Here is a 9,326-nt window from a genome sequence, read left to right as displayed (position 1 = left end):
GATTCAAATGATTTTTCATAATTTCTCGAGTATCAGAACCCTTAGGAATATTTTTGAAAAAAAGTTACCCTTAGGAATATTTTCTGCATTTGATTTTTTTAGTTCATAGAATCGAATAATATAAGATGTTTTTTCCTACGGAATCATTTGGAGGAGATCATCAAGCGTCAACTAAAATGTTCGATGATGCAGTCAAACTAACTAAACACTTCTAGGGCTTGAATAGACAAGTCATTCTTTTGCAAAAATATTAATAATAGACAAGTCATTCAAATCATGTGCTTTTTTATTCCCATGTTTTCACAATAAGTTAACAAAAGTTGCAAACTTGCAATAAACACAATAAGTTCTAATAAGCATGCAAATGGAGGATATATGTCTCCATCAGATTCCAAATGGACATAATGACTTGCATTTTTTTTAGAAAAGGAGGATGACCCCCCGGCCTCTGCATTTGGGAGATGCATGCAACTACTTTATTAATTATTCACAAAGACCTATAATGACTTGCAAATAAGTGAAGCATCATTAGTACTCGTAGTTTCATTATCTTGACCTAATACATGCATTATCTTACCCTAACCCCATAAAGTATCATTTAATATCGGCGAAAACCAACTCATCCACTTCGCTTGTATAAATCAATTCATCATTGTTGTACGGTTGGGCCAAGCAAATGATAAACTGTGGCCTGGTCGGAAAGACCTTTTCAAAAAGGTAGATCCATACTACCTTCGCCTAGGTTTATTAGTACCCTTGAATTTGGGTCAATGATTGACATTTAGTTTAACTATAAAAATTAAGTTATATATCGTAAAAATAATATCATTGACTTTTTAATACAAATTCAACAATTTAAGTTTTTTGACATTAACTTATATTTTGGTAGTCAAATCTACGGTTAAAATTAGCCATAGAATATGAAGATGGCCAGTAACGTAAATTTGAAGCTTTGAAATTGCACTAGCTAGTCTTACTGACTTAGTGCGATGTAGTCCGGTCCACTGATGAAAATTAAAACTCTGAAGTCCATTGTGTGCTCCAAGATAAAATTACACTATAACCAGCGTCGAGCCTAACCATCCATCGTATATCTAAATCCGGGTGCTCATCTCATCGGACACGCGGGCAGTAGCTAGCCTATCACTTGGGTAACACACCAGTTGACCGTGACAACCCACAAGAAAACACCTTTGGTGTAGTGCTACTGTGTAAACTGGCTACGCACTCCGCTCCAAGGAAAAATCCAGGTCCGCCCAAGACTCCAATCAAATACTCTTTTCGTCACATAATATAAGATCGTTTTTAAAGCTATGTGACGGACGGAGTAACTAAAATCCAGTTGCTTACCTCATCGAGCATGCGGGGGCAGCTAGCTTGGCAGCACGTTACAGATGCAGATGTCCCTTTGGAGTTTGCCTCCATTACGAGCGCCAGAAAATGTTAACAAAATTCTTGATAGGACACATAAGTTATGCAAGTCCTTGGCAGTGGCCTAAGTACAGCAATCATTCATTCATGTTCGGTGCGAGATGTCCACCATGACCCAGTTAAGAAAAGACGCCATTATATGATCCAGGAAATAGAAAAACAAGTCAAGATGGCCTCGACTTGGACCTAGCTGGGGGATCGACAGAGTGAGTAATGTATTGTTCCAGTCACGGCCAGTGTAAGCTGCAAGTAGTGCAGGTCGACCCTTTTTCCACGGCCTGACAAGTAGGGTCAAAAAAAAGTGTTTCCTTCTGCCGGCCGGTCGTGTCAAGTGTCAAGCCACCAATCAAGCGGGGCCCTGCAGAAAGGGCGGACCAGTCCAAGTGTCCAACTCACAAATCCATTTCCGAAGGTCTACCTTATTTATTTTTTAATTATTTTGAGATAGGTCTACCTTATTTCTTGCTAAAAGATAATCATGCATGCCCAGCGCATCACAGCTTTCGCTGTTGTTAAACTATGATGATTTGCCGTCGCTGTCACCGGTTGTCTCTGGACCTTTTTTTTGGATTGAATTCAAACCAATAAAAAAAAAGGTTCAGAGAGAGATGGAGAGCGAGGCAGAGGTCCCAGGATATCCAGATGCGCGCCCGAACAGCGCGCTCAACGGCCCAACGATCGATGGTTCGACGACCGCGCGGTCTCTTCGTTCCAAATGGGCGTGCGACCGTGCGTGCAGCGCAAGCACCAAACCGGCGACGTCACGTCATTTCCGCACGTTGCCGCTGTGCCTGTTGATTGTGCCGACGGCACTCTTCAGCAGCTGGTACGTACCAGGACGCGTACTACTACGACTACTGTTCTACGGTGGGAGACGCACTTGCATACGTACGTATTCCACGTACTAGCAACGAGAAACCGTACGTCGCCCCGTGCATGCATGAATTCCACACAGATCGACCTCAGTTCCAATCGACCTTGCAGCTGACCGAGCGCCGGGGTCGTTTCCTCTGCTGGCCTCTCACTTCTCTCCGGCCGTGCCGCAGTTCCATAAAAAAAAATGGAAGAAAAAGAAAACATTGCCACTCCACGGCAGGCATGCATGCACCATGGGAACGTGCCCGGCCCCCACAATGCGGGGCTTGCGGTTCAGATGCGGCCGGTGGGCCAGGCCCCAGGTTGGCCACGACGATGCTCTCAACGACGGCGGACCCAACCACAGACGTTTGTCCCATCTTTGCATCTGCTGCTTCTGCATGAGTATCTTAATCTAAAACCTCGTACGCGATCGACTGGCCAAGGCAACTCAACCACTACACCTACCTAATTAATTCATCGCCATCATGCAAAACCGCCCGGATTAGCTCAAAACTGTGTTCGGAGACAGCATTAAGAACGAATTGCTGTCAAACGTTTTAAAATTCGGACCAATCGGAAGGACATAGCACTCATTCATGCGTCCACTTGTGTATAGAAAAGCATGAAATGCGTATATTGGGTTCTCCGTTGGCTTCAATTAAGTTGACTTCCCAGTAAATTCACCAGGACCTCTTTGATTCAAACGTTTTTCACTGATTTTTCGAGTATTAGAATCCTTAAGTTGATTATTTAATTGATATAACTGAATTTTACATGATTCTTTGCCTACGAATCATTTGTAGTACATTCTACAGGATCTAGCATCATCCCAAAGGTTTAGAAAAAAATTCTTTGTATTTTTCCATGATACAATATAAGAGCATCTATAGCCGGACTTGGCAAATCCGCCTCCCTAACACACGTGCAACAGCCGACAACACCACCATCTGGGAGAGTGTCATGCGCTGACCATCAGACGCAAAGATCTGCTCCTCGGCGCCGCCCATTAGAGTGCCTCCGAGATGGAGGAACAAGAGAAGCAAATTATTTCGACGCCATTGATGTAGCATCTTTGAAAGCACACTATACCTCTACCAAAGAGAAATTGCAGGGTCCCCGCCCGCTCCCACCGCTGAAGCGGCAGACGGACACAGATGAGGACCCAACATCGCTGGCGTTGAGGAAGGCAAGAATGTTGCCGCCTGATCGCCTCTCTCGAGCGGTTCAGGAGCGAACGAAGCGGTTCTAGCATCTTGATTTTTGTGCGAGGGTAAAGGAGTTTACTCCAAATGAATCGGGTTACAATCGAGAGGCAATAGTTTCTCAATACAAGACAGACCTCTACCTAGCCACACATCAGTAGTACTCTTCGTGCGACTATACAAAACCAATCAATCTGCTACCTTATTTTGCTCACGTTTAATCTTCAACGAAAAAACTCCCTCTGTACCATAAGATGCTTGATCTCAGCAACTAAATGACCATATGCCGACCGGGATAGCTTGTCTCCAGTCAAAGCGGACAAAGCCTCTGAAGAATCGGACTGAACGATGACCGGCATGCTAGTATGTTGAGCTGCTAGTGCCATACCTTGCATTAACACATGTAACTCCGCTTCCAACGCATCGTTAAAATTAAATAGACAACAGTAGGCTGCAAAGATCACACTCCCGTCATGTCTTCCCAAGATTATTCCCGCCGACGCCGATTCATCCAACATGGAGAAGGCCCCATCAATGGATAAGGCGACCATGTCCGCCGGTGGTTTATGCCATGGCAATGAATCAGTAGCCACCCTTTCATGCACAACCGGCCTTTCCTTCAACAATGGCATTTTCCCTTTAATGATTTCCTCCATGTTATATTTCTTGGATATGCCAAGCGGTTGCATGTAACTTATCTTGATGGTTGAATATGAAGGATGTCGAACAACTCAGATATTTGGATTACGTTTGAGGGGCTTGATTGAGAGAGTATTTATGACACGCAGATGCAGGGGCACCAAGGGCGCGTTCGGTGGCCCTCCACTCTGCTCCGCTCTGCTCTGCTCCTGGAGTGGACGGGAGCTGGAGTTATAATCCCTGGAGCGAGCTAACAGCTGCTTCGTAGATTCTTGAATTTGAAGAAGCGGTGGAGTGCCGAACGCGGCGCAAGTCCCACAGTGTGATTATTTCCTGCCGGTCCAGGTCCGCCCCAAAGACTCAATCAGCTGCTCACTTCATCGAGCATGCGGGGGCAGCTAGCATGGCAGCACGCTGCAGATGCAAATGTCCCGTTGGAGTTTGCTTCCGTTACGCGGCGCCAGAAAATGTTAATAATCCTTGGCAGTGGCCTAAAGTAATGCAATCATTCGTTCGTGTTCGGTGCGAGATGTCCATCACCCAGTTAAGAAAAGACGCATGCATTAAGGATATTAGTTGCTAAGCATTTTAATGCATTTAGCATCTTATTTTAGCACCAATACATTGGGAGAGGTATAAAATGAAGAAGTATTCCCTCCATTTCTTTTTGCTTTGCATATAAGATTTGATCAAAGTCAAACTACACAAAGTTTGACCAAATTTATATAAAAATATATGAACTCTACAATACTAAAACTATATAATATGAAAATACGTTTCATGGTGCATCTGATAATATTGATTTCGTATGATGAATGGTTATATTTTTTAATATAAAGTAAATCAAACTCTACAAAGCTTGACTTTGACCAAGCTTTATATGCAGACTAAAAAGAAACGAAAGAAGTATATAAAAACATAAAATAGTGTTTCCTTCTGCCGGCGGGTCCTGTCAACTTCAAAGTGTCAAGCCAGCAAGCAAGCGGGGCGGCAGAAAGTGCAGACCAGTCCAAGTGTCCAACTCATTTCGGAAGGTCCACCTTATATTGTTAAAAGATTATCATACCCCTAAAAAAATGCTAATAGATAATCATGCATGCCCAGCCCATCACAGCTTTCGCTGTTGTTAAACCACAGCACGATTTGCCGTCGCTCTCAGCGGTTGCTCGACTAGGCGCAGAGATTCCAGGGATATCCCCAACAGAATATACCGGTGCGATGCGCTCAACGAACGACCGACCGAAGCCGGTCGTCGGCTCGTCGCTACGTAAACAAGTGACTACATACGAAGTAAAATAAATGAATCTATACTCTAAAATATGTCTACATACATCTATATGTAGTAGTCATTTGAAATGTTTAGAAAGATAAATATTTAGGAACGGAGGGAGTACGTGCCTAGAGTTCCCAGAAGCGTGCATGCATGAGCCGGGTTCCGACGCCGCACGGTCTTTTCCAAATGGGCGTGCAGTGCCTCCCAGAACATCAATGCGTGATCGCATCCGAGCAGTGTATGAAATAGGGACTCATCTTCGCTACCACACATTGGGCATATAGCATCATCTCTGATGTGCCTCCTCCTCATCTCCCCATGGACAGGTACAAAATTCTTTAGTACCCTCCACTAGAACACCCTAATTTTGGGTTGCACCTGTAATTTCCACAGTGCTTTCTACCATTCTTCACCATGAGTGGATGAAGACGGGCTCCTTTGGTTTGCTGTTTTGTGCTCCATCAGCATTCTGTACGCCGATCGTACCGAGAAAACACCCGTGTGCTCTCAGGCCCAGGCCCAAAAGTCTTCAATCTGCACTCTTGGCCTCGGCATTTTCAAAATTGCATCTGCATCCGGTGTTATAAACAGTGTACGAACTTTAACTTCGTCCCACCCTCCTGTATCATCGTCTAGCAGTTCTGACGCCAACTGAATCGGCTCCTCCGCTAGCCTGCATAAAGGTTTCATTGTGGCTGTCCCAGCGATCCATTGATCATGCCGGACTTCAGTCTTCCTCCCATCCCCAATTCGCCTAATAAGGCCTGCCTGTAGCACTTCCTTCCCCTGACAAATAGCTTTCCAGGTTGCTGAGGCACCCTTTGGACAGCCAGCTTGTAAAAAATTCCCCGTCCGAAAAGTATCTTCCTCGAAGTACCCTAGCACATAAGCTATCTGGTTTATCCAATAATGTTCTGGGAGGCGGCCAAGGATTTTTTTTTTGGCCTTACAGTGCCGAGACTGCACCCATTGACATGGTCTAAGGATATACTGGACCATGAGGTGTTTAAAAGGAAAGATGCAACAGTTATGGTGTCAGTCATGTGGGCAATTTGGACGAACCGTAACAAGTATACGCATAATGAGATTCAGTACCAGCCGATCAAATCAATGGAATTAATTAGAGAACTCATTATGGCGATTGACGTCCCTAATACCGCTGCTGTCAAATCCATAGAAAGGCAGAAGTGGGAGGCGCCAGCTCAGGGGTGGGTGAAGATGAATACTGATGGAGCAGTACATGAGACTAATATGTGTTCAGCAGTGGGCATAGTAGCAAGGGATCAACAGGGTGTATTCAGACTGGGGCAGTGCATCAAATACACGGCACCACTTGATCCTTTCTCTACAGAGCTTATTGCATGTAGAGATGCAATGTTGTTGGCTAGTGCAAATGACCTGCAATATGTCATTATTGAGACAGATTGTCAGGCCGTGTTTGAAGCATGGAAGCAAGGTGATGATCGATCCACTGGTGGTACGATCTTGAGGGAGATGCGCACCTATCTCCCAAGTTTTCAGGGGTTTGAACTGCGATGGACGGCAAGGGAAGCTAATTCAGCTGCCCACCTGACTGCTAAGCAGGCTTTATATTTAGATACTATGTCTGTCTTGTTTCATGTAATTCCTGAGTTTCTGGTCGAGGCTGTTCGATCAGATATGTCCCGCCTAAATGAATAAAATGCCGAAAGGGCGGTTCTCAAAAAAAAAAAAAATGGGCGTGCAGTGCAGCTAGCATGCATGCATATACCCATTTGCACCGGTCAGTCAAAGCACGTACGAATACGAAGCCGGCGACGCCGTTCCCGCACGTTGTTGCCGTGCCGAATTGTTGATTCCGGTGATGCAGCCGCTTCAGCTGGCACGTACCTGGACTCGCACTGCTAGCTTCTCCGTCTGTAAATTTTTATAATACGTTTTAGATCACTGTAGAGAGTGAGAGATACTCCTTCCGTTCCGAATTACTTGTCAGGTATGGATGTATCTAGATGTATTTTAGTTCTAAATACATCTATTTGTGTGACAAGTAATTTGGAACGAAAGGAGTACTCGCGTATGTCGCGATGGAACGGAATCCTCAAGCCTGTCAATGCCGAAACTGTTCTAGTCTTGACGGGCGGCTGGACGTACGTTGCAACTGGCCGGGTCGTGTGCCCGTTGCTAGCTCGAGCCGGAAACTTCTTTCCTGTGGTCTCCGGCCGTGCGTTTCCCCGAGTGGCTACCTACTCTTCTTCTTTTTTTCAGGAGAAAAGGAGATTCTAATTATTCACGGAGGCTTCTCAGCCAATGCTAAGTTTACAATAAATTATAATCCCGAATGCAACCATACTGCAGTACGGGGAGTGCTACGGCCATATGCGGCAAGTTCGTGACTAACTTTATTCTGCGACCGACAACAGTGAGTAAAAGAAATCTTCCTATCCTCAGTTGAGGCCAGATTCTGAGTCTCCTTAACCAACATGCGATGTATCGATCGATCCTCGGAGTGTGCTGTGATCAGTGACACCGCCTCCGCGCTATCAAGCTCGACCAAAATGGGTAGCACCGTACGATGGAGGGCCAGCTCCAGCCCCTCCCGACACGCCGCTAGCTCAGCGTCCAACGCGTTATCACTTATACAGATTTTCCGACAAGCGCTATAGATGATATCACCATGTGCATCCCGTAGGATCATACCACCTTCTGCCATATCTGTGGACGGAATGAAGCTTCCGTCCGTATTTAGCTTCGTCCAACCTGACTCAGGGGGCATCCAGCACAGCTCTTCCTTAGACTCCGCGTTGGCCTTATAGGGTGGCGGAAGGGCATTGAGCACCATTTTTCCTTTGACAACATCACCGCTGGGGTACTGGTGGAGGCATAAAAGCGAGCTAATATATCCATACAGGACCGACGAGAAGATTCAATAGGCGGAGGCCTTTTCTCATGCGCTATCTCATTCCGCACGTATCAAATCCTCCACATGGTCATCGGAACGACCATACGCGCCGTCTCGTCTAGTGGTTCGAGGAGCGTAAAGAGCCACTCTGGGCCCGAGTTATAGATTGTTTCGACCCTCGGGATGTGCCAGTCAAGCGCCATAGCATGCCATAGTTCCTTCGCTAGGGGGCACCTGCAGAATGCATGGAGCACATCCTCTCGTTCCACACCACAAACGGGACATATGTCAGATATCTTAAGGTGACGAGTAAATTTGTTAGCCCAAGTAGATAGTGAGTTTGTCACAATCCTTCAAGTGAACACGCGTACCTTCGGGGGAGCAGGGCACCCCCATATGGTCTTCCAGATGACGCAACGATCATCCGGTGCCCTGCTTGTGGCGGTGGCTTGTGAGGAGCAGGGTACCTGCCCTTCGTGACAGCTTGGTCCATGTGAGCACGTACTATTGTTCCCTTTTGATGTGCTTGTACTATCTAGAGACTGGAAGTGGAACAAGTGATATCACCTTAGGGTTCGATTCTCGTTTTATACGGTAATGCTAGCTGGTAACGTTCTTCTCTATCAGCGGTGATAAACAAATGTATTTTATTTTACTGACATTTTTAGTTGAGACGCGAGATCAAACAGTGACAACCTTAGAAGGACGATATCCCTTCCCTGGAGAAGCCGCGAAATTGCCATGCGTCTTTGAAGAAACTGCCAGTAAAAACATTCGTGAATGTCACCATCTCCGGTGAACCTTCACTGCCTATTGGCTCCGTTTTATAAGGTGCTTTTTTTTCGCGAGGGCATTTTATAAGGTGTTTGACAGGAATGAATAACGATAACGCGGCACCGTAAACAAAAGTGGACAAGCAAAAGAAACGAACATACATACATGAAGCAAACTTGAATAAGCATTTTTGGAAAAGGAACTTGAAGAAGCATGCACGCTTCGATCTCCGGCTTTCGATTGTTGGTTAACTTTTTTTTTTTTGAAGTTC

The sequence above is a fragment of the Triticum aestivum genome, chromosome 6A, assembly GCF_018294505.1.
Source record: "Triticum aestivum cultivar Chinese Spring chromosome 6A, IWGSC CS RefSeq v2.1, whole genome shotgun sequence".
Classification (NCBI taxonomy): Eukaryota; Viridiplantae; Streptophyta; class Magnoliopsida; order Poales; family Poaceae; genus Triticum; species Triticum aestivum.
The sequence above is the reverse complement of the archived record's forward strand: the minus strand, read 5'-3'. Positions refer to the sequence as shown.